Source organism: Danio rerio, chromosome 24, assembly GCF_052040795.2.
Source record: "Danio rerio strain M-AB ecotype USA chromosome 24, GRCz13ab, whole genome shotgun sequence".
In the NCBI taxonomy this organism is placed as follows: Eukaryota; Metazoa; Chordata; class Actinopteri; order Cypriniformes; family Danionidae; genus Danio; species Danio rerio.
This window is the reverse complement of record NC_141044.1, coordinates 5,310,001-5,336,011: the sequence shown is the minus strand read 5'-3', so window position 1 is coordinate 5,336,011 and position 26,011 is coordinate 5,310,001. Positions and strand designations below refer to the sequence as shown.

Here is a 26,011-nt window from a genome sequence, read left to right as displayed (position 1 = left end):
GATATCTGCATTGAGCTTTGTGACTAGGAAGAATATAATTGTAGATATCTTTAATTAACATTGTGACTAGTCAAAACTCTTTTGTAGATATCCTTATTGTATATTCAAATCACCTGCTTTGCTTAACCCCGCCTAAATTATTACGCATTTGGTATTCGAGCGCGCCAATAGGCCTTTTTCACACTTCCTGGTTCCGGTGTTAGCGAAACAGCGTCCCAACAACATACGGTTTCAATGCGACGGACGAAGAAAGAATGGCAGGGTCATCTCATCGCTGTGATTGCTGAGTTCTCGCCGAGTTCTCGGCTGCTCCAACTCAAGAAAACAACACCCTTACTTTAATGACCAAGATCTCCCGAAAGACGAATGACAGAGAAAATCATGGATGACATTATTAGAGGGGTTGAATGCCGTTTCAAGTTATATGCGGGAGTACGTTCGTATGCTGTATGCACTTCAAAGCGGAGATTATCATGTTTTGTTAAAGACTGGTGGTCTTAGTTTTATTTTGATGAGTAATTATAATATAGACAAAACTCCAATTAAGCTATCTGCCTTCTACAAACAAGTGCTCATCATGGTCATTCATCTATAAGTATGATTTCTCCCCACTTTGTTGTTATTTTGGATAATAGACAATTCATACAAACGCAAATCTCGCAAAAACGCAAAATTATTTGTTTAGTCAGTTATATAATAAAGATTGTATACTTTTCTTACAACGGAGTCCTTTTTCATTACAAAATCTCAATAACCCAGCAACTTTTCTACTGTTATTGGTTCAATCCTTTAGAGACATGTTATTCATTCATGTTATTTAGATGTATTAATAAGACAATCCTTCTGATGCATTGTCTTTTGATATTACTAAATCTTATGTCTGCAAATTTTGTTTTACTAAATACCAAGAATAATGATAGAGCTATTCATACTCTTTTTCCAGTAAAACACAGTACACATACATATTTTAAGTCAACATATTTTTATTTTCATGCTGAGCACTGTATATGGATAATAAGTCTTATATTTTCTAAATGTGCCTGGCAAGATTTTTGGTGCACAAACTGTTTTTACACTTAATGGCAATTTAGACTTCTTTTTCATTTTATTTTTTTGTTTATTTATTTATTTTAGTTAGTTAGTTAGTTAGTTAGTTAGTTAGTTAATACAGACACTTTAATTTTCACAATATACATATGTATTTAATTTTTTTATATGAAATTGATGATGATGTTCTGACTGACCTGTGTGAGGTACTCCAGTCCAGGTGGACAGCCTGGTAAGCATATACATATTCATTGGCTGCATAGCTGCCTTTCCTTGTGGTGAAGCGGAGGAAACTCACTTAATTGACTGATAGATCAATAACGTAACTAATCATTCAAATTACACAGTCATAACACAGAACACATATTTTAGATCAAATTTAAAGTCAAAGCATATACTGTATATACTGTATATATTTATATGTAATATAATGACCCAGCCGCGGAAAAGCGGTAGAAAATGAATGAATGAATAACATTTCATTTAAAAACAAAGTGCCACTATATTACTCATATACTGTTTACCAATACATTTGACAAGAAAGTTGCTGGCAGCAGTTTTCATCCACCAGTCCCTCTAATAACAAGAGTTTCTGAAATGTACATTTAGTCCTATAAATAATTAGAGAGAATTGCGGCTGTTTAAAATAACTGTGTAAAAGTAAGCTTATACCCTTTTCAGATTCATAAGCTAGAATATAAAATACTGGTTCTAAAGACCAGCAACCACAACAATAAGTTAATATGGTCACAATAAGTACAAATTAAATGATACATTTCAGTTTGCAACATTAAGCAGCATATCATCATGTTTCTGTACATGCGAATAAATAATTGGAAGCATTTGGCACCAGAAGCTTTGCACATTTCAAGCTAGCTTTGCCAAAAAAAAAAAAAAAAAAAAGGAAGAAGGTCTCTGTTCAATAGCAACACAACAGGTAGCCTAGTGGTCAAGGTAGTCAACAGAATGATACAGTTTCAGGTGAAAACCCTGCTGTTATCATTTATAACAGCAAGAGTGGAACACTTTTCCACCAGGATAGACTGAAAGGGTGATGAACCGGTCAATCTGTGTGCAACAGTGCCATCACAGAGGTCAAACAACCAGACATGAGTCCCATCAAAGAGGTGGGCATCAGAGGGAGGGAGGCGGACGGCAAACTGCTGTAGTAAATGAAGTCTAGACCGTCATTTTACAGTAGATGCATGTGAGAAGCAGAGACCATGGCAGAGGTGGCAAAATTACTGTAAACCCAGTCTGAAAAGGTCAACTACAGTTTTAGTTCAGTTTCATGTCTGTATAGGCTACACATAAATAAAATAGTGTTAGCACTTACAGTTAACAGTAGGTACGCAGAAGGACTTTCATTTTGCAGGGTAAAGCGCTTCTGGTGAACTGTATGTCGTTACAAAATCAACATGTTTAAGGTCTGTTTTCTTTAAGAATTAATAATCTTCATTGCCTGATTGGCATACGATATAAAGTGTCTCATAATGTACAAGAAGCACTGCATTAGATTTCAATTTCTGTAAAATGTGAACATTATTTTACTCCAATATTTTCAATGCTGTTTCTGCGCTCACTTGCTGGTCCTGACAGTGCGTGCGTATAAACAGCTTTTCATCTCGTTTGAAACTTGAATAACTAAATAAATGCTGAAGTCTATTTAACTTATTGTATTTTAATTACATTACAACATCGATGCTGTAAAAGGAGCCAAATAAAATTGAAAAGCTCATCGGAAGTTTATCGGTATGGGAATAAACACCAGCTGTGCATGTATACCTTATTACAGTATATGTACAATTGAAGTCAGAATTATTAGCCCCGTTTATTTTTTCTCCAATTTCTATTTAAGATTTCTTCAACACTTTTCTAAAAATAATAGTTTTAATGACAAATTTCTAATAACTGATTTATTTAATCTTTTCCATGATAACAGTTAATAATATTTTACTAGATATTTTTCAGACACTTCAGCTTTAAGTTATATTTGAAGGCTTAACTAGGCTAATTAGGTTAACTAGGCAGGTTAGGGTAATTAGGCAAGTTATTGTATAACTATTATTAGGCAAGTTACTGTTCTGTAGGTTATCGAAAAAAAATATATAACTATATGTATAACTTAAAGGGGCTAATAAATTTGACTTTAAAATTGTGTTTAAAAAATGTAAAACTGCTTTCATACTAGCCGAAATAAAAACAAATAAGACTTTCTCTAGAAGAAAAAATATTATCAGACATATTGTTAAAATTTCCTTGCTTTGTTAAACATAAAATAATATTACAATTTCTAGTTACTTTAAAAAAAGAAAACGTTCCTAAATGTGTTAGTTACTTTTTAAAGACACAATGTAAATATACATTTGCTGTTATTTTATTGTAATTTGCACTTTTTACATTTTCAAGAGTTACGGTAGACTTAAAACTGTAATATATTATTTTTTATTCAACACTGTTTGGAAAATATTTAAAAAAAGAAAAAAAAATCAAAGGGGGGTTAATAATTCTGACTTCAACTGTAGTAAAATATGCTCTAAGTTTGAAAAAAATAACATGTTTTAAATTCATTGATTATTAAAAACAACCTTTAAAACAACATGCTTTTTTAATGTAAAATGTTTTTAAAAACTTTTTAATATGGTGTATTTTTGACCCTCGACCACAAAACCTGTCATTAGTGTATATTTATGTATTTGTAAATTAATAATGCTTTCCAATATTGTATGGTTTGTTATATATAAGACAATGTTTGCTGAAGATAAAACTGCTATGGTATCTGACAGTTAAATAAAGAACTAAATATTAAGATTTTGTTTGGCAGTTGTCAAAAATAAGCTTTTAGCAAGGGATGCTATTAATAAAAAATGCTTTTAAATAAACAAATAGGTTTTTATATATTTACAGTGGGAAATTATAACAAACAAAAAAAAATTCATAAAACATGATCTTTACGTAAAGATTTTTGACATAAAAGAAAAATAAATAATTTTGAGCCAAACACCATATTTTTGACTATTGCTAAAAATATACGTGAGCTGTACAACAATGATTTTGTGAACTATTAAAATAAAATGTTACTAAATATAGATTTTGTTTGCAATATTATATATTTAGTTTTTATAGTGTTATTCATTTTTTATCTATTATTTATTTTTAATAATAATTCTTTGATATAAATCTGTTAACATACTTGTTTACAGTTTTTTTTTTTTTGAGTAATTCTTTATATACTGGCCTGCAAACTTAATTATAAATTAATTAAATGGTGTTGTCTCTTTTTAAATGCACTCAAAGAAAATTATTTCACTGCTTGATGAAAATACTTATTTAAAATAAGAGTTTTTTGGGGGGGACAACTTAATCGTTTATGTCCAATCCACCTATATCTGTTAAGTTAACTTTATTTGTATTTTGACAATATGAATTGTGTTAAACCCTGCATTTTTAGTGTCTGTAACTAATAAATTAAATCCAATACGTTTCTGATCAATAGGTGAATATACTAATCACTAAACAAGGAGACAGAACAGTACGTCTCTCTCCACAATTCATATTTCACTGTTCAGAGTCAGTCATTCACACATTGTTTTTCTGGCGTTTTGTACATGGCATAAATGCATGGTGTCTCTGCAATGGCCACGGGAGAGCAGTATTGAGCTATGGCCAGTACCGAGCAACAGCCACAATCAGTGGAGAAACTTTTGTGTTAAGGATCAGGTTCAGAATCATGGTTACAGACCAAGACTGTGTCTGAAATTGCCACATAATGTACTTTTATCGTACCTTTTACCCCAGTGCACATTTCTGAGGGGACAGCCATCTGTAGTGGCGTCTGAAATCATATATTGAGTGCAATCATTGAGTACTGTAATGCGCCTAAAAAGCTACTATACTACCGATGCGCACTGAAAGGTAGGAGGTTACACTCTTGAAAACAAAGGTTTTATGGCATTGATGGCTCCATGAATAACCATTATCATCATCCTTCAAATGCTTATTTATAGTGAAAAGAAAGTTATATATTGATTTTACCACTAAGAAACAAATTGGCAGTTTTAAAAGCTGTTTACTGTAAGGTTCTTTGGGGAACCCAGAATTCTTCCACACTCTTAAAAATAAAATATATTGCTGACATAACTTTTTGTGTTAAGGTAAAATTTGTTTTATAATCACACATTTACACTTCTCCTTAATAGTATATTTTCAGAAAAGAATTCATTGCAAATTCTAAACAGTGAAATCATATCAGCAGCCAATGAATATCAAAGTACAACATTGTTCACAGTCAAATAAATAGAGCTAATGTTGTTTTAAAGTCATACTTGCATGTGATTTCAGACCTAATATTAGGATTAGCGTGCTGAACAATATAGGGAACCTTAAATGAAGGAATGCGTGAATATAAAATCAACTTTACCTCAATAACTTTTTTCAAGTTCAATCAAATTAACTTTTCTAGATGTTTGAACTTCAATATCATATTCAATATCATATCAATATTTCAACATCAATCAGACTAATAGTTGAAACCTGATTAACTTATTAAAATAAGTTAAAGCAACATGAAAATATTTGTTGTCTTGACATTTACAGTGTGTAGCATCACTGTGAGGACACCCTATATTAGAGTATTTATTGGTAAAGTATTAGTTCACCCTGACATTAAAATTGTGTTATTAGTTAATCACCCTCATGTTGTTTCAATTCACTGAGATCAATTAAGATATTGGAGATAAAATCCGAGAGCTCCCTCATGCTCCGTAAAAAGCAATGGTCATGAGACGTTTAAAGTCCAGAAAAGGAACCAAAAACATTGTCAAAACATTCCTTGTAAACTCAGTGGTTCAACTGTAATCATACAAAACTCCATAAACACTTTTGTATGAAAAAAAAAATAACTGTAAATAATTAATTTTTGTTTTATTACCCATAGTAAACCCATACCCTGATCGGATGTGGAAGACATTGGCTGAATGAAAGTCTCAGGAGTTTGAAACTACATGTGAGTAATTAATAACAGAATATATATATATATATATATATATTTATTTATTTATTTATTTTTCTAGTTTTGACCATTTTAGTGTGATGATGTCTAGGGCTGGGCGATATGGCAAAAATAAAATCTCGATAACTGATTTCCATATTGAACATCATCGATATAAGTTGTTATTGCTTCCAGATTTAAAGGAGTACTCAACCATGACTGAAGCCACAAATTTTAGAGAGTCCATTAAATGGCACAACATATTTTCAGCTGCTAAATATTTGGTGGCCAAAAATTCGATACATCCCTAATATCAACACACTTTTAGATTCCCATTGTTGCACATTTCTGCTGTGTAATTGGCTCTTAGATCAATATAGAGTAAAAAAAAAAAGTCCAGAGCTAATCATTGTTATTGACATAAATTTTATCGCGATTTGTTCGATATGATATCGTTTATCGACCCAGCCCTAGTGATGTCATTTACCCCTGCTTGTTGTCAAACTATTGATTCTATTCAGAATGGGAACCAGAGGTGGTTCATAATAGCTAACATTATTACACGGCTGTCTGGTATACTTTATTCTAATTGGTCAGCCGCAACACTCGTTTTTCAGTATGTTATTCGGAAATAACAATAACTGAGTAACACAGGCTGATCCAGGTACGTCGAGTCATCTTAACCGTCATCATCCATAGACTCGTGTTTTCTATGGCACTGTTTCTGGTGACATCTTGTGACTGAATATTATGTGGGTTAGTGTATGCTCCATCCACTCCATTTAGCCGTTTTACGGCTCAGAACAATGTTAAGTTGATTGATGATGCTTTCAAATGCTCCCTTGAACCCTTTCCTAGAGATTTCAAACGCTGTGTGTCAGCAATGTCATCATCACACAAGCAGCCAATAGTGTTCAGACTCCGCCCTCAACATTTCATTGGCTCTAGTTTGGGTATGGATGGAGCTAATGGGTGATAGAAATCGTCTAGTGTGTGCCCCCCTCTAGTGGATCATTTACGTAGTGTTGTGTCGTGTGAAACACCACCACAGTTTAAACACCATAAAATCAAGTCATGTAATGGCACAGCGATCTGCAGATTATGTCAAATTATGTTGCGTGAACTAGGCTTAATTTGTTTTGGGGTATATATCCCTTTCAATAGTGTGAAAAGAAACAAAGTTGGCGTCAAAATACAGAGCAGCATTCATTTTACCCGGACACTACAGTCAAACATATGTTTAAGCACGTTTCCAATGAGTCTGTGTTAAATATAGCCCACCAGCTAGACCAGCACTATATCGGTTCTAACCAGTAAACCAGTCTCAACCAACATGGAATGCCTGCTTTTTTACAACAGGCAAGCTAATCTGGGGTGCGTTTCCAAAAACCATCATTAACCAACTAAGGTTGCAAGTTGGATCATTAATAAACATAATTTATTGATGTGGCATTTCCCAAATCCATCGTTTCAACGAACATTCGCAAATTGCATCGCAAACTTGTACGTTTCTAGCTACACCTCTGGAGCTGTAGTTAGAAACATAGTTCCTGGCTGCGTTCTATCCCAAGTTATCCCCCTATGCCCTATTCCTTTCAAACATCTCAACATTTAAACTTGGAATGATTAAAAAAAACATCAAAGTCATCTTTTTAGGTGGAACACGCAGAGGAAACCCAAGCGAGCTCGGGAAGAACATGCAAACTTACAGAAATGATAACTGGACTTGACAGCGACCTGCTTGCTGTGAGGCGATAGTGCTAACCACTGAGCCACCGTGCCACCTGGGGTGTGTTTTAACACATATATTTAACTTTTTTATTTTAGATCCAGATCAAGTCATGTTCAAACCAGTGGCTTTCTTGTAAATAACATCCCAAAATGAATCACACGCTGTAAAAAGAAATAAAAGAAAAACAGTTTCCATATTTTGTGATTCACATGTGTTTTCTGTTTATTTACAATCACCAATTGCATTATGGGACCCTGATCTCTGCTCTGTTGAATTTGAGTTTTAGAGTTTAGAAAACTCTACTCTGCAGTTCAACAACGTTACTTTTATTGACATTTTAGTAGTTTGGAACAATATATTGTATAATAAATAATATAAGAAAAATAAGTCTGTAAAATAACAGAAAGAAAAATACTGGCAGTTTATAACAATGTCAATAAAAGTCCCTTTTTCAAATATTTCAACATCAAAAGTTGTTGGAGGAAAGATCAAGGTCCAATGATGCAGTTCGAAAGCATAAATAAACTGAAAAAAAAAAAGAACGAATCACAAAACATGGAAACGACTAATTTATGGATGTATTTTTCCGTGCAGGTGTGTTCCAAGAGAACAGAAGGGGATTTACTCAAATACATCCAAGCTATTAACTTACCGTAGGCTATGATTTGTGCAGTCCACAATGCCGTCCAGCTGCCTACAATTTTAAAACTATGCTTAGACTATTAGTTACTGGAATGTGCTGCATTTAACTACGGCTCACATTCAGAGCATGCGATGTTAGACTGTCCTACATAATATCTGGTAGGGCATGATAACTCTTTAAAATGATGAGGGCGGAGAGCGTTTTGTGACCAAACAGGCACGGTATGGACTCATGATTAAACTTGTCTGGCTAAAAATTCTCAGTGAAATAGGCTAAATAAATATATGGTGCTGAGAATGTAGGCAATGATGACAACTTTTAATTGAGTGCTTAAAGTAGAGTAAATGTGTTGCTGCTTTTAGTCTAAATCCTTACTGGAGAACTAAATGTGCCTTTTGATTATACCTGCCAACACTTAAGTTTTTTTTTTTTTTTTTCCGGGAGTCTCCCGTATTTCAGACCAATCTCCCGCAACCATCCCATTTTCTTATTTCTCCCGGAAAACTCCCGGAATTTCACCCCCCCCCCCCCTTTTTTTTTTTTTTTGGTACAGTCTGTAAACACCCCCATTCTCAACATTAGCTCAACATTTTGCATATGCGCATAAAAAAACAGTTGATGGAAACGCCATGATGCCCAAACATTTTGAAAATGCGCATAAAAAACTTATGCGCCTAACTGGGTAGGATAAACTTTTTATTCGATAAAAAAAGATGCGCATAAACTGCGATTGGAAACACTTTTACCCCACAAACTCCAGCATGCGCATTAAAAAAGGTCATGTGATTTTGTTAAAAGAGATCATGTGTGTGAATGGATAAAATGTCAGGCTAAGGCATATTATAAAACATCTGAAATGTTTATTTGGTCATTATAAAACGCGTTACCATTTCAGTATTGTTATTATTTTATTAATGACCTCCAGAATTAAGAGCGCCTGTGCTCCGCGTCTGACACCTTCAAACGCCACTGCGCGCTCACTGCTTGTCAGGATTGTCTTCTGAGTCGGATTCATTTAGAAAAGATTGATGCAGCTTCTCCTACTGCAGCAAATGCAGTTTTTACTGTTGATATTTGGCGCCAGTTAATCAGGAAGTGACGATTTTGTTCGCTTTGACTCGTTGGATGGAAACAATGCTTCATTCGCACAACTTTTATGCGATAATCCAGTTTTGCGCATAAAGTTTATTCTCATTTTTGGATGGAAACAGCTATTGTTAATCAGAGACCTCATCCCCAAACACCCGCTTCCCCTCGGTCTTTCAGAGACAAATGTTGGCAGGTATTCTTAAGTTTGGTGCTAATTATTCTGCATATTGTGCTTTTGTGAAGATGAATTATGTACACCCACATTGAATGAAGAATGTACTTTTAACAGTTCTTAAATAAAAAGTACAGGTAGCCATTGGATAACTTTGTATTTTCTTTCCCTACTGTGGATGTCAATGGCGGTTTTCAACTTTCTTCAAAATACCTTATTTTGTGTTTAATCGAAGACAGAAACACATTAAAGTGATAGTTTATTCCCATAATTAAAATGTACTCCTTATTTACTCACCCTCAAGGGGTTCAAGTTATTTTAGTGAACACTAAAGAAGATATTTTGAAGAAAGCTGAAAATCTCTAACCACTGACTTCCATGCTATTGGCAGTAAAAGCCAATCAGAATAACCAGAAAATGTTATTTTTATTAACTGTTATAGTTTATATACATTTACACAACAGTTCTTTTTGGTTCTCAAATCTGATTGGCTAATTACCGTGTGATATTCTAAAATATCAGCACTTGCACAGCCTCTTCAGCCTTTTGTATTATTCCACCCACAAAGAGATACAGCAGATCAATAAAACCACTGCAGTTTTTATAAGTATTTCAGCTTTTGGGGCTTTCTTTAGGCAGGAATGTTGTTGTTTAGATTGCAACTGTGCAGTTTATTTATAAGGATTGTGCCTATTTTAAATATTTATAATTTTGCAGATTCAGCGCGTCGGCATCCATCAGCCTGTCATACTGAGCAGAGCAAAGACTGTTGACGTTCCGCCACAAGATGGCAACAGAGACCGCGCACTAAGCTCTTTGGGGAGAAAAACTCAGCGTAATTTCAAACTACAGCTGATCAGATCATTATAAAACAGGTAAGTGTCATTTTAAGCCAATCTCTGTCTTTTGTATGTTGCAGTACTGTATTTATAACATAGAAATCTGGTAGTGTTTGTTTCACTTTGGCTTTGGGGTTAATTATTGTGATCTCCGGATTGCCATTGCCACAGAGAAATACTGGGAAACAACTCTAGACTGATGACATTTCATGCTGTTCAGCTTTATAATCTTAAAATGTGAGCAAAATCACCTGTTTTGTCATCACTTTACACATTACGCTAGAGAATAATTCAAATACCAGCTCTGAAGTAATGTTAATGAACTGGCAATGTTTTTTGCTGTTCTGACGTCAGCTGCATATGTGTTTGACTGGTGGAAGAAAGTAGTTCCTCATACCAAAGCACTCTCTGTGTTTGATTTTTCTTTTTTTATATACATGATTATGCCATTGTATAAATGCAATATCATACTTGTAGCAGTGCAACATGACTGTATATCGTCACTGGTGGGACACCAAGGCACTCGGCCATCGCACGCCTTCCACCAGAGCCGATATACAGCCATATTGCACTGCTGCTCGTGTGATATTGCTCTTATATTTCAGTGTTTAGAGCTCACATTTCACACTCTTTACTTTTGTTCATAGCATTAATTTATTTGTATATAGCAATTTTTTAACATTTGATTTAGGTTGCTTTCACACCTTTAATATGAAATGATATGAAATGATACGGTAAAGCATTTTCACTTGCTTTGGTTCCATTTCACACCAAACCGACTGACTCCTGAACCGAACCAAGAAGCAGTCACGTCGCAACATTTTACATTAGTCGTTGGCTAGACGAATTTCCTGAACTGCATTTTGATTAGTCAGAATTAACGTGCGCAACATATGAAAGTAAACAAAGAGCGGAGGAAAAGTGAGCAGGCAGTATGGACCTCCTCACAACTCCACGTTTGTCCGCAATCTGACATAATTGCTGTAAATTGTCAAAAAAGTTTTCTCATCCCTTATCGCACATCGCAGCTAGTTTAGCCCAAAAAAGCATAGAACTTGTTGCATTTGAATTAATTCGAGGCCGGTTTAACAAACTACTCCATAGTGCACCTCTTTGAGCTGGTCTCGGTAAACCTGTTTGTAACTATGTATTGGGGTAGTTGACAAAGTTTTGCCAAAGGTAGTCCTGAGCCTATGTGGTGTTATGGCTTATAGATGAATGATGCAGCGCTGCCTGAGGGATCGGAGATTACAATAGTTCAGCTTAGGTTTCTGCCCTTGTCCTTTACACACTGAAATTCCTCTAGAATCCTTGAATCTTTTAATGATGTTCTGCACTGTTGAAGGTGAAATAGCCAAATGTCTTTCCATCTTTCTTTGCGAAACATTTCAGTAATTTCCCCACGTGTATATATATATATATATATATATATATATATATATATATATATATATTATCTCTTATGATGATGTATATAATATTTCAACCATATATTTGTGTTTCTGCTGTAGTAAGATTAGAATAGATGTCAAAACGTTGCATTGTCAAAAATATTTATATATTACTGCATATGACTGTACTACAAAAACAACCATTGTATATATGTGACTCATTTACATCCCCCCCCCCCCCCCCCCATGTGAGAACACACTTAAATGACGTTGCGCTTGAATGTAAATATGGATATCTCTCTACATGCATCTCTAATGAGAACATATGAGCATCTGCAGCCATGAGCATATTAAACCGCATTCAATAACAGTACACTTGTATGCAAACAACCAACTATTTTAGCATATTCCATTTCATATTCACAGGTTTATGGATAAGAAAAAAAAAAACATAAATTATTAATTAAGTTGCCATGGTATGCTCTGCATAATAGCATATTTTGGAGATCTCCTACCATTTGTGTCATGTTAAAATCAAACAACATTATGCTGCGCATCTTATGATACGAACCCAAAAACAGCAACTTGAACAAACACACAGATTCATTGTGTGCTTTTAAAAGCCCGAAAGTTGGCCTGAGCTCACGATGAGTGTGTTTGTGTGTCGGCCTGTGTTTATTGTGTATATCCGAGGGCTCTGCGCTTTATTCACATGGGTAATCTGGCGGCCAGTCCTAACGAGGCTGTCACAAACCCCCCATAATGAGGCTCAAAAAGATGAATGTAAAAACGCATCCATTACCGGGCCTTCATCTTCCTGTTCATTAGCTTAGCATAAGGTTACAATACATTACTCTAACCCTTAACAACACCTCTCGCTACCCTGAGGAAGAAAAACTCCAATGTGGTCCCCAAGAACTTGGTATGGAAACAGAATGAAGAGAAATGTGTATTATTATTATATTATATTATTCCTCTTCTATTTGTGCACGTCATTGAGTGATACAGTGCAAAGTTTCCACAGAGCACATTGGATTAAAGGCACAGTATGTACAACCCCAAATCAGAAAAAAAAGTTGGTATTGTATGGAAAATGCAAATAAAAAAAGAAAGTAGTGCTTTCCACATTAACTTTCACTTGCATTCCATTGCAGACAATTCAACAAACATCATTTAATGTGAGGCGGCATGGTGTCTAAGTGGTTACAGAGTCCTGGCTTGGCCAGTTGGAATATCTGTGTGGAGTCTGCATGTTTCAGTTCAGTTTCAGTTTCAGTTTCCTTTATTTATTTAATTCAAATCATCACAATAGAATTGTAATGCAGAACGAAATTACAGTGCAACAGACCCAACAAGAACATAAAAAAACACTATAAAATCCTAACATGATAAATAAGCTTTTATAATTCCATAAAAATATAAAAAATATATAACTATATAAGATATCACCCATTTTTTAAAAATCTCTAAAGAGAATAACTTAATACTTAAATACCTATTTCACTATTTGTTGTAATATTAACAATTTATGCTAGTTTAACAAATGTATTTATTTTTAACACTAGCTATCAACAATGCTTAAGAAATGGTATTATTCAAAAGTCTTATAATGACAGGATCAAATCTCGAAACCGCACTGATTTGCTCCTCAGACTTCTGTAACGCCTGCCTGATGGCATGAGTGAGAGCAGGCTATGACCAGGGTGGGTTGGATCCCCTACAATGTTATTTGCCCTAGACAGACAACGTCGTTGATAAAGTTCCTCGATAGATGTCATTTTGACTCCAACAGACCTTTCAGCTGACTTTATGATCCTCTTAATGGTGTTCTTATCAGACACACTGCTATTCTCATACCAAAGGGAGATGCCATTAGTAAGAACACTCTCAACAGCTCCTCTGTAAAAAGTTGTGAGGATTGATTGGCTGAGGTGTGCTCTTTTCAACCTTTTCAGAAAGTGCAGTCGCTGTTTTTTTTCCCCTGTTTGCGTTGGTGTCCTCTGGGTGCACCGGTTTCTCCCACAGCCCAAAGACATGCAGTATAGGTGAATTGGATGAACTAAATTGACTATAGTGTATGAGTGCGTGTGTGATTGCAAGAGTGTATGGGTATTTCCCAGTACCAGGTTGTGGCTGGAAAGGTATCAGCTGGGTAAAACATATGCCGGAATATTTGGCGGTTCATTCCACTGTGGCGACCCCTGATAAATAAGCAGAAGGAAACTGGATGAATTATTTAATGTGTTCCTCATGATTTTTATTGTTATTTATAAAATAAACATTTATTCCAATTTTGGTTCTCGCAAAACATTTAAAAAAAAGTTGGAGCAGTAAGGCATTTACCACTTTATAATGTTACCATTTTCACAACACTTAAAAGACTTTTGAGACTGAAGACGCCCACTGATGAAGTGTTTCAGGTTTCATTTTGTCCCATTCTTCCTGCAAGCAAGACTTAAGGTGGGGTCTTCAAAATGCGCCACACATTCTATATTGGAGGCAGGTCAGGGCTACAAGCAGTCCAGTAAAGCACCTGTATCCTCATCCTTCGCAGCCAGGACTTTGTAATGTGTGCAGATTGTGGTTTTGCATTGTCTTGTTGAAATATGCATAGACATTCCTGGACAAGAAGGCAGCATATTGTGCTCCTCGCCATCACTGAAGTGCAGGTTACCTTTGCCAAGGGCACTGACATAAACCAATACAGAATACAAAAAAATACAAAAACATTTGGACTTTTTGCTGGTAACAGACTGGATTAGGGGTGTCCATACTCAGTCCTGGAGGGCCAGTGTCCTGCATATTTTAATTCCAACCCCAATTAAATACACATGAACTAGCTAATCAAGCTCTTTCTAGGTATATTAGAAACGTCCAGGGAGGTGTGTTGAAGGAAGTTGGAGGTAAACTAAGCAGGACACCGGCCCTCCAGTACCAAGTTTGGACACCCCTGGTCTGGATGATGCTTTTTTTCTTTGTACATGGCATCTATTTATCCCAATAAATACCTGAATTACTGATTCATCTCACCACAGTACACGTTTCCACTGTGTGATGATCCATCCCAGATGCTTCCAAGCCCAGAGACGTTGATGACGCTTCTGGACACTGTTAACATAGGGCTTTTTTTTTGCCACAGTACAGTACAGGCATTTGTGGATTCAACTAAGCATTGGGGCACCTGACAAAGGTTCTCCAAAGCAGTCTTCTAGATGAATGACGACTCCTGATTTAGTGCTATCTGGGAGATCAGAGAACACGGTTGATTAGCTTAGGCTTGTGCTCTTGTCCTTTACACACTAAAATTCCTCCAGATTCTTTGAATCTTTTAATGGTGTTATGCACTGTTGACGGTGAAATATCCAAATGTCTTTCTTCTTTCTTTGAGGAACAGTGTTTTGAAACATTTCAGTAATTTTCTCATGTATTTGTTGGCAAGCTGGTGAGGCAAACTGGTAATCCTCGGCCCATCTTTGCTCCTAACGCCCCATTCACATGGTGCGCAGCGTCAACGCTTCCCATTCACTTTGAAGGCGTTGCCGAACTACATTGTGACGGAAGCGTCAGCCAATCAGATCGCTGTATGCAAATACACCAGCTAGACAGTGGCCTATTGCTAACTGAATTTCATTGGCTGACGCTTCTATGACGATCGCTTCAGCCCCAACTTCAGACACGCCTTCAGTCAAGCGTTGACGCTGAAGCCCTGTGTGAATGGGGCGTAAAGGACTAGACCTTTCTTGGATACTGCTTTTATATAAATTCATAAATCAATCACCTGTTGACATCACCTGTTTCAAATCACATCAATATTTAACCAAAGTTACCTGATTATTGCCCTAAAATGCTCCTGTCCCAACTTTTTTGGAATGTTTTGCAGGTCTGAATGACAGGAAATGATGTATATTTACAAATTTAAATGAAATTGACCAGACAAAACATTGAATATCTTGTATTCATATTGTCTGCAATGAAAAACAAGTTCAGGAAAATTTGGAAATTACTACTTTTTTATTTTCATTAACATTTTCCATACTGTCCAAACATTTTCTGATATGAACTCCTACTGTAACTTTGTCTTTTATTTCATTATTTGTCTTTTATTTATTGTAATAACATTTTTTTGCGTAGTATTTACTATTAGTACTATTATTTATGTATGCATTCTACCTGGAAATGCATTAAAAAATGCATGTTAAGATCTCAAATTAAATGCAAAAATGATCTCAAGTTGATTATAAAAAAGGAAAATAAAATCTCCATTGAGTCAGTAAGTGGTCTGATGAAACAATACACACTTGCAGGAATTATCATAACGGCGTTTGGCAGATATGCTGTCACTCTGTTTCTATTGTATCTGCTCTTTCTTTGTCTTGTGTCTTCTTTTGCCGAGCGCAGACAGTATGGTTCGTTTTTGGCAGGCGGCCTCGGTTTCCACAGCAACTTTATAATTGCTTTGGAAACAGTCCAGACGCTACTGGATGCCGAGGAATTATTGATGTCAAAAAGAAACATGTATGAAATGAGGAAATATGCATGCAGCCATATGGTCCTGTGCACATTCGTGTACGACGAAACCGTGTCGTCGCCTTTTACAATGTTTTTCAAAGACAATTAAAATGTCACAACACATGCTCTGTAAAATGCTTAAGTGATTGGGCGTATTATGACTCCATTAGGGCATTTTGCATGTCAAAATATTATTTAATCTGATTTAAGTGTAAAGCCTTGAAGTATTTAATGGATACAAAGGTGGCACGCTATCTGTAAAATAATTGAGGTACTGTAAACACTCAAAAGATTGGTGTCAGCACATATTTAATTCCATCTGATTTTATTTCTGAATAAGCAGAATGATTTTCTCTAAAGTAATGAATGAATAAATAGTAATTTATGAAATAATTAAACTTATAATAAACCGAACTGTAAATTATTACATTTAAGTTAATTGACATAATATAAAATACTAAATGACAATTAAAAAAAGCAAAACATTTTAATATTAAGTATTACAAATACAAATATTATTTAAATCAAGGTATTAAATATAAAACGAAATAACATTATTATGATTATGAAAATCTACATTTTATAAAGTATAATAATAATAATAATAATAATAATAATACATATAAAGAAAATATAAATAATAATAAAGAAAATATTAGTAATAATAATAATAATAATAACAATAATATTAATAATTATTATTATTATCATTATTATTTGTTTACATATTGATATGGTTGATATTATTATTATTATTATTATTGTTGTTGTTGTTGTTTTTGTTGTTGTTGTTGTTAAATAACAATAATTAAAGCTAACAATTGACAGTTTAAATTTAAATGAAAAAAAAAACATAAAAAAATAAATTAAATACATTAAATAATTAAATTAAATCAAAAAAGGACAATTAGCAATATTACTTACACATACACAAATGTAAAATATGTACATATATTAGATTTCTGTATACAAAAATAAAAACAAATATAAAAATATATTGAACATTTTAACAATTGGAAAAAGTGTATTATTAATATTATTCATTCTAAATGCGTATACACACAAACACACACACATACACACACACACACACACACACACATATATATATATATATATATATATATATATATATATATATATATATATATATATATATATATATATGTGTGTGTGTGTGTGTGTGTTTTATAGGTATAATATATTACATGTATGTACTTTGATTTATTTATTTATTCATTTATAGGCCTATATATATCAATTTCGCGCTTTCCAGCTGACTGCTTACTTCTCTATAAACGGCTTTTCCTTTTTCCTCGGGAAGGAGGAGGGTGAGTCAGTTGATCAGTCAGTCAGTCAGTCAGTCCACAGCAGCCTCTAGTGGATTTGCGCTAGCACAGCAGACGCGAATTGCATTCATAAGGGAAATTTGAGATCTCAAAAAGCGTACAGTGTAAGTGTACACTGTAATGAATCAGTACCTCTTCTGCACTCTAAAAAAGCTAAATTTCTTTTCATTTTGATGGTTCCAAAAAGTGTCCTTTAGATTGTCAGAATGTTTCCATTCCTCAAAACATTTCAAATAAATAAAAATAAATAAAAATGTCATTAAAAAACTACACACACTAAACAAATACACTGCAAATTGTTGCTTAAATAAAATGTTGTCTGAATTGTTCTTAGGGGTACCAAAAAACGTGTTCTCCTCTGGCGTCACTGCAGAAAAAATTTAATTTAAAATGTGTAATTAGATCTTACTGATCAGCTAAAATGTTCCTCATTCTGATAAAGCAGCCTGAACATTGAGCCGCATGTAAATGCAGAGGTATTCTGTTTTGATTTGTGTGAGTAATGTCTTGGAGAAGTAGGACAAGTGCTTGGCGTGACGAAGAATCTTCCAGTGGTTTCTCCTTCCTCTTTAAGATGTTCCTCCTCTGCCCAAATGCTGCAAGAGTCACAGACACATTAACCAGGGCTCCGGTGACACTCATTAAAGTAACATATCGAGTCCCCAGGTGAATTAGTAGGCAAATGCTTTATTGCTTTACATAGGCGTAAAAATATCATTATAGTGTGAGAGAGAAAAAAACACGTGGAGCTCTCCGTCTTCAACACCGTGGCGCTTTTCTCATTGTGTTATGAAAGAACGTGCTAATAGGAGATGAAAATGACTTCCTGGCTGGTCTTTTTTTTGCATTTTGTGGGGTTAATTTATGCCCCGTGAGTCTCTCTGGGGTGCGAAGAGGCTGAGAGATTGGTGTGAAGTTTTGTTGAATGGAGCAGAGGCCAACAGACTCGCCAAACACACACATGCTAATGCTAACAGTATACAAAGACAAGTCTTCGCAGCTGTGGACAGAAGACACGGGTTACTATTGAGCGCTGCTAAATATTTGAGCTCATCAGGATCGCAGGTCAACATTGTGTGTGTGTCACCAATAAATGATTAGCAATGTTTGCTAAGGCCAGTAGCGATGATATTGCAGAGTTAGCATGTACATTTAGCACATTCGATTTAGGATTTGCATAAAATGAGCTAAACAAATATCTTTGACTAAGATAACGCTTGTTTTGATGAACTGGATAGCAATCATGCATAACACCCTAGTTAGCATGAAGCAAAATTAACATTTTTCTCAAAAAAAAAAGTATTTTTGCTGCTTGTTCAAACTACGGAGCTAAATCAATACAACTCTTGAGTTTTTTGAAGGGGACAACTTAATTGTTTTATGTGCAATCCACTTAAAATTGTAAGAAACAAATTAAGTTAACTTAATCAATTTGTGTTGGGACAGCATGAAGAAATTGTGTGGAGAGGCATTGCAAGTTGGAGGAAAAGGATGACGTATAAGTGCATAGGGCTCTGGCAATGTAAAGGCCGCAGGCAGCAGGCAACACCCATGTACATGTGGATTGCTGTAGCAAAGTAATGCTTTATGACTCTGATTAGTACACTTGATGCAAAGTAATTGTTCCTCAGTAATGTCTGTCAAAAAACAATCACCAGATATGAAAAGTAGACAATTTAAACTTCCAAATGATGGTATGGTGATATGGTTTGCCATGATTGTTTAAATATAGGAAAAATTTAACCATTTGTAGTCATCCTTAAACATTTTTTTAATCTATTAGTCTTCCTATGTTACAAAAGACAAAACAAAAAAACTAAGGTAAAATATTTATTCAGAAGTCTTAGACCTTTCTAGCAATATTCTCACAATCACCAAGTAGAGTGCCCACCAGACAATCTAATGGGCACTCTGCGGTTCACATCTGCTACTTAACCGGACTACAAATACCATCATGTCCTGCAGTCAAACACCAGTTTCAGCTCTCCTCCTGATTACACACACAGCTGCAGTTCACCACCACTGATCCAGATCCACACATCCAGAGTCTTGTTATGGTCTCACTAAAGTTTGAGCATGTAAATTTCTGTCGTACACCACAGCGAAAAGGGTTGGGATTTAACAAGATGATTAGAAAGGTAAAAAGTGAGACCATACTTACAATTTCTGTCCAGAAAGGTCATGTTTTGATCTTTGATTGGTCTCAAGCAGTCACATGAATTTGCAGGTCAGAATTGACCAGGCTGGAACTGTGGAACGCAGCGAACTGCAAAACTTGTTGCTCGACTTTGTGTTTCCGATATGCCACATTTGCATGCGTATGAATGGAAGTCTATGGAACGAAAAGTTTTGTGTGACTGCGGTTTAATTTATTTTAGTGACCACCTTTTAATCTTTGACCTGACATATACAGTTCAAGTAACTATATACAGTATAAGTTTTTTTTTTTTGTCTTTTATCATGAAAGTATATAATATTTTACTATTTACTTTGCAAGAGACTAGTATTTGGTTAAAAATGCAATTTAAAGGCTTAACTAGGCTAATTAGGTTAATAAGGCAAGTCGTTGGACAACATTGTTTTATTCAATTTTATTGTTTGTAACAATTGTTTGTATTGTTTGTTTTTGTTTTAAATTAGCTGACAATTAGTGAACTGTACTAACCCATTCTGTTGCAAAAGACAAACCACATCCAATCTAGTTGTGCCTTGAATTATTGTCCTGTATTGCAAAACGTGGTGAAATTCAGTAATACGATCCGTGTTTGGATGTTACAGCTCTGAACTAGTAAAACTGCAAACCCGTTCACAAAGACAGGTACAAATGAAGTGAGGAGAGTATCAAAATACAAGCGCTCCTGTGAGTCTGCCAAAGCCAATGGAAAAGAAAACAGGCCAAGAGCAGATCACGTTTGCAGAGGCTTCGGGGACCGCAGGGGCCCCTGGCCGTCAGGAGCCTCTGTCAGAGACGCTTATCCACTGTCAGACGCAGCTAAAAATGATTTCGGAAAAGTGGGGTTAGAAGTTCACGGCTCTGCTTTTCCACATCGCTCTCAGACCAAACCTTTTCACCAGGAATGGCCGCTGTGCTGATTTATTTACTGTGTACACAAACTCCACAAGCTTATCGCTTCATGATCTGCTGTTCAGGTTTTCTACAAACTACTATTGCTCACATTATCTTTAAACTTAATGATAATTAATACGCTCACCAGGTTTCTGTCTGTGAAATAAATTTGAGTGAAAGAGTGCAAACAATGTTCTTAAACTAATTATAATTTTGACGTAAAAAAAAAAACGGTAATAATGCTACAGTAAAAATACGTAACTGTATAAAACAGCCGTGATTTTAAAAAACGGTATAAATGCTACAGCGAAAATCAGTAGCCTGGTTAACATTAAGTTCTCTTAATGCATATGGTTAACTACCGTAAATTGGCATTGCCCGTATTCCCTGCTTGCTTTTTGTTGATATTACTATTGTTATTTTTAGTTTTTTGGTGTTTTTTGTGTGTGTAATAAAAGGTATGATGTGTAGATCTTAGTACTTCCAAACACTGGTGTATTAACACTATAAATTAATAAAATACGGTAGTGTACCATAAAAATTAGAAATGACTTTAATGGTTTTGCGGTTTAATAGTGAAATACTGGTAACCACAGCAGTAAGTTTCCTTAATATATACGGTGAATAACCATGAATTCACTTTCCTAGAATCCCCTGCATGACAAGTCACTTTTTATGCCTTTTGTTGAAATTATTATTATTATTATTATTATTATTATTATTATTATTTTGGTCCGTTTAATAAAAGTTAGGATGTGTAGATGTTAGTATTTCAAAACACTGATGAATCAACACTATAATGATTATAATACGGTAGTGCGCTGTAAAAATTAGATATTACTTTTATGGATTGTACTGTATAATCATGAAATACTGGCAATATATACAGTGAATAACCATGAATTAATTTTCCCAGAATTCCCTGCATGCCACTTAATATGCATGTTTTTTGACGTTATGGTTCTTTTTCTTTTTATTTTTTTTTCATCAGTGATGTTCATTACAGTTTGATGATCTAATTTTGATCATGTTTATTGCATTACATAAATGTTATGCGTGTTACCGTCATGGTGATTAGTAGTTGTGTGAATAACACTTGGCACTTTCTATCTATTAGTAATCTTATATAATGGGAAAGATTTGTACATTCTTTCTGCATGCTTATATTTGGGTAATTGTCTGTGTAAAAGTACGATGATTCGGTGTGTAACACTATGAAATGCTGTGGTTGCCAGAATTTCAGGGTTAAAAATACGGTACAAACTGCAAAATAAATTTTAAATTGTTCAAATGAACAAATGAAATACGGTAGTTTTACTTTACAAATTTGAAATGATCATTCATGCCGCATTTTTAACTGTGAAAGTCTGGCAACAGAACAAAGCTGCCAGTTTTATACTGTGTATATAATATTTACATACCCTTTCTAAAATCATAGTGGATTATTAATTTTTTTAATGCTAGTATAGAAATGGCCACTAGCTAATTTGCATAATTCAGTATAATATAAATGGATATTCCAAAGGCAGTTAATTCAATATTTAAATTTAATGGCTAATTGTACATTTGAATATTTTTTAAATATATTTAAATTTGGAGAGTATTGCCTTTACCTGATTTTTCAAGTAACTTACATTACTTTTAAAGATTTATATATAAAGCATATATTGTGTCATGAATATTTTTCTGATCTCTTTTTCAGTGGAACACACTGTCAAAAAGTGTTCTGTCAAATCATTTTTAACAGCGTTGTTAATATTTAATGACATTTTAATTACAAGTTTTGCTTTTACCACTGTAAAAGAGGTCAAATATTGATGCGGATATAAATTTTATAGTCATAATGGCTTCATGACAATCATGTTTATGACAGATTTATGACACGATTTGTGGTTTTGGTAATGTCAAGTTTGCATTAAAATTCAAAAACAAATATTGTTTTTCATAACAAACAATGTCAACTTTGCATTTAAAATTTCATTACTGAGCAAATGACTCTTGATGGCAGTTGTTATAAGCATGCATAAAATCTCATTGACACATATCATGATTATAAAAATGATAAACACTTCAATTGAATTATTATTTTTTTTTTAAATATTTCCCAAATTATGTTTAACAGAGCAAGGAAGTTTTCACAGTATGTCAGATACTATTTTTTCTTCTGGAAAAAGTCTTATTTGTTTTATTTCAGCTAGAATAAAAGCAGTTTTTAATTTTTTAAACACCATTTTAAGATTTGAATTATTAGTTCGTTTAAGCTATATTTGTTTTCGCTAGTCTACAATACAAACCATCGTCATACAATGACTTGCCTAATTAACCTAACCTGCCTAATTAACCTAGTTAAGCCTTTAAATGTCACTTTAAACTGTTTAGAAGTGTCTTAAAAATATCTAGTTAAATATTATTTACTGTCATAATGACAAAGATAAAATAAATCAGTTATTAGAAAGGAGTTATTAAAACTATTATGATTAGAAATGTGTTGAAACAATCTCTTCGTTAAATAGAAATTGAGGAAAAATAAACAGAGGGGCGAATAATTCAGGGGGGCTAATAATTCTGTGTTCATGTGTACGCATGTGACAATGTGTACTGTATGTGTGTGGACTATTACTTTTTAATAACACCTAACTGGGAGCCAATAAAAACCAATCAATCAATAAATAAAGCAATGAAAAAATACATAGTAGGATATTATTAATTTTAAAACTAGATTTGCCTATATTATGAATTAATTAATCCATCAGTGAATGAATGAATGAATGAATGAATGAATGAATGAATCAATCAATCAATCAATCAATCAATCAATCAATCAATCAATCAATCAATCAATCAATCAATCAATCAATCAATCAATCAATCAATCAACAAACACTTACATAGGCCACGATTTTGTTGCCTTTCTTTTTTTATGAATAAACATTTTGAAAGTGCTTTCCAATCAGTTTCCTAGACCAATTCATAAACACAGCAAACCTCAGGTATAACTTCATGTACTCAGAGAGCATTCAGAAATAAAAGGCTATTAGTGTCGCTAGTAAAATCCCCTCAAAACCTCGACTGTCTTTCCTCACAGCAGCCGCTCCTAGAACGACTTGTTTTCCATGCTCCGGGATGATATTTTGGCATTAGTTCAAAGGTTTCCCTCTCTCCCATCCTTCTCTTGCCGCCGTGGCTCTTTCTCTGCCATCTGCAGACCACGCTCCGTCCTGAACACAGGGGATCAGAAAGGTGTTATTTTTCAAAGCAGGCCCGTGCGCCTCCTGCTGGGGCGTCCCGGGCGCGTGGCCCTCCCCGTCGCCCGCCTCCTCCGGCCGGGCCCTTTGAGGGGGTCAGCACTGTGGCCTGTATAACATGGGTTACTGCTGATGCTGGTTGGTCACACTTGATGAAGCCTTTAAAGAAGAATCCGGCCTTTCATGCTTGGTTTCTATTAAAATTCTGCAGGCGGCTGCGTTTCCGTGTGCCGCAGGAAGGAGGCAGTGTTTAACCGCACTTCAGCACTTCCTACGCGCCTACTTTAGGACCAGATGAGGATCCACTCTCCATTTTAGCTGGAGTCGGTGTGGAAGTGTGAAGATCCTGCACAAAATGAGAGTCTGTAACGTGAGAGAACTCCACACGTGTAGTCGCTGATGTGGAGGTCAGATCTGTCATACTTGCGTGCGGTTATTTTAGGAGGAAAGTAATATTAGTGTGTGTGTGTGCATGCATTTGAGGAAAATAAGAGATGGGTAAAAGACATTTGTTCTGTTTGTTGATGCATATAGTTTATGTCATGAATCTGGACCGTGAAATTATAAATCATTGTTTATTCTGAGGATATAATAATTGTATAAGAATATACTGTACTCAACATTTTAAGTGAATCAGATAGTTTGTCGTAGGACAAGAATTGGTGTAGTTCAATAGTTTTTGGACAACTTTGAAGAAAGGTGATGATCAAATGTTGACTACTGTATTAAATATTAATACACCTTTAGCTAGTACACTCAGTCAAATTAGCACATACAGTGCTCAGCATGGTTGAGTACACCCCATTTTGAACATGAATATTATTTCTCAGTGAATAAAGGCAATGTATTCTGGTGCATTTAAACAACACAGATTTATTAAACAGAAATATTTATTCAAATGATATTTTAGTCACCAAGCAAATTTAGAAATTGAAAGATCATTAAATTATCTTTTAATTGCTGTCTAAAATATAAACAAACTCAAGCAAAATATTACTAAAATTCAACTAAATTGTTCAGTTTTTTTTTTGTTTCTCTTGATTTTTCCTCTTTTAAAATTTGTATTTAATATTTTTCTATAATATATACATTTGGCTGTACTAGTTTTTGGACCGTTATCATAAGTTATTTTGTTAGATAAGCTTGAGATTTGGCATTCAGATTTCAGATCTATCTGTCTGTCTATCTATCTATCTATCTATCTATCTATCTATCTATCTATCTATCTATCTATCTATCTATCTATCTATCTATCTGTCTGTCTGTCTGTCTGTCTGTCTGTCTGTCTGTCTGTCTGTCTGTCTGTCTGTCTGTCTGTCTGTCTGTCTGTCTGTCTGTCTGTCTGTCTGTCTGTCTGTCTGTCTGTCTGTCTGTCTGTCTGTCTGTCTGTCTGTCTGTCTGTCTGATTAGAATTTTGGATATACACGTTATACTTTACAGTGATGAAATATAATTTTTTATTAAGGTGATTAATAGTTTGTGTTAAAACTGATGGCTGCTAAACTTTCTTAAGAGTAAAAAGTGAACGTCTTTTATTTGACAAAATTACTTTGTTGTAATGGCTATGTAATATAATGGTTATATTTGTTTGTTTGTTTGCTTCTTTGTTAAACCCATGTGAACTGTATGCTCTCTAATCTTGGCCAGGGCGCTTTTGTAAAAGAATTTATTATTATTATTATTTTTATCTCAATGTGGTTTTCCTGGTAAACTAAAGGTTATAATAATAATAATAATAATAATAATAATAATAATAATAATAATACTAATAATAATAATAATATTAATAATAATAATAATAATAATATCTCTATATTCACATATTTACTATCAAAACTCTTTCAATATGAGATGTCTAACATGTAATATTAAGGATGTGTTTTAAAATAAACCTAAAGCATCTAACATTTTAATTGCTAAACATTTGAAATTAGCTCA

General features: G+C 34.4%; 1 long non-coding RNA gene across 11 annotated transcripts in view; it reads left to right on the top strand.

Annotated features, from left to right (window-relative positions):
• The window catches only part of LOC137489281 (uncharacterized), a 602,555-nt gene that overhangs the window by 434,824 nt on the left and 141,720 nt on the right, over nucleotides 1-26,011 (top strand). For 10 of the 11 annotated variants that reach the window (XR_015524713.1, XR_015524716.1, XR_015524720.1 and 7 more), the window contains 2 exons: nucleotides 5,984-6,052; nucleotides 10,391-10,548. This is a non-coding gene — a long non-coding RNA (uncharacterized LOC137489281). Of the gene's footprint in view, nucleotides 1-4,690; nucleotides 4,963-5,983; nucleotides 6,053-10,390; nucleotides 10,549-26,011 lie in introns of those variants that run through there. The other variant, XR_015524722.1, reaches the window with a different exon arrangement.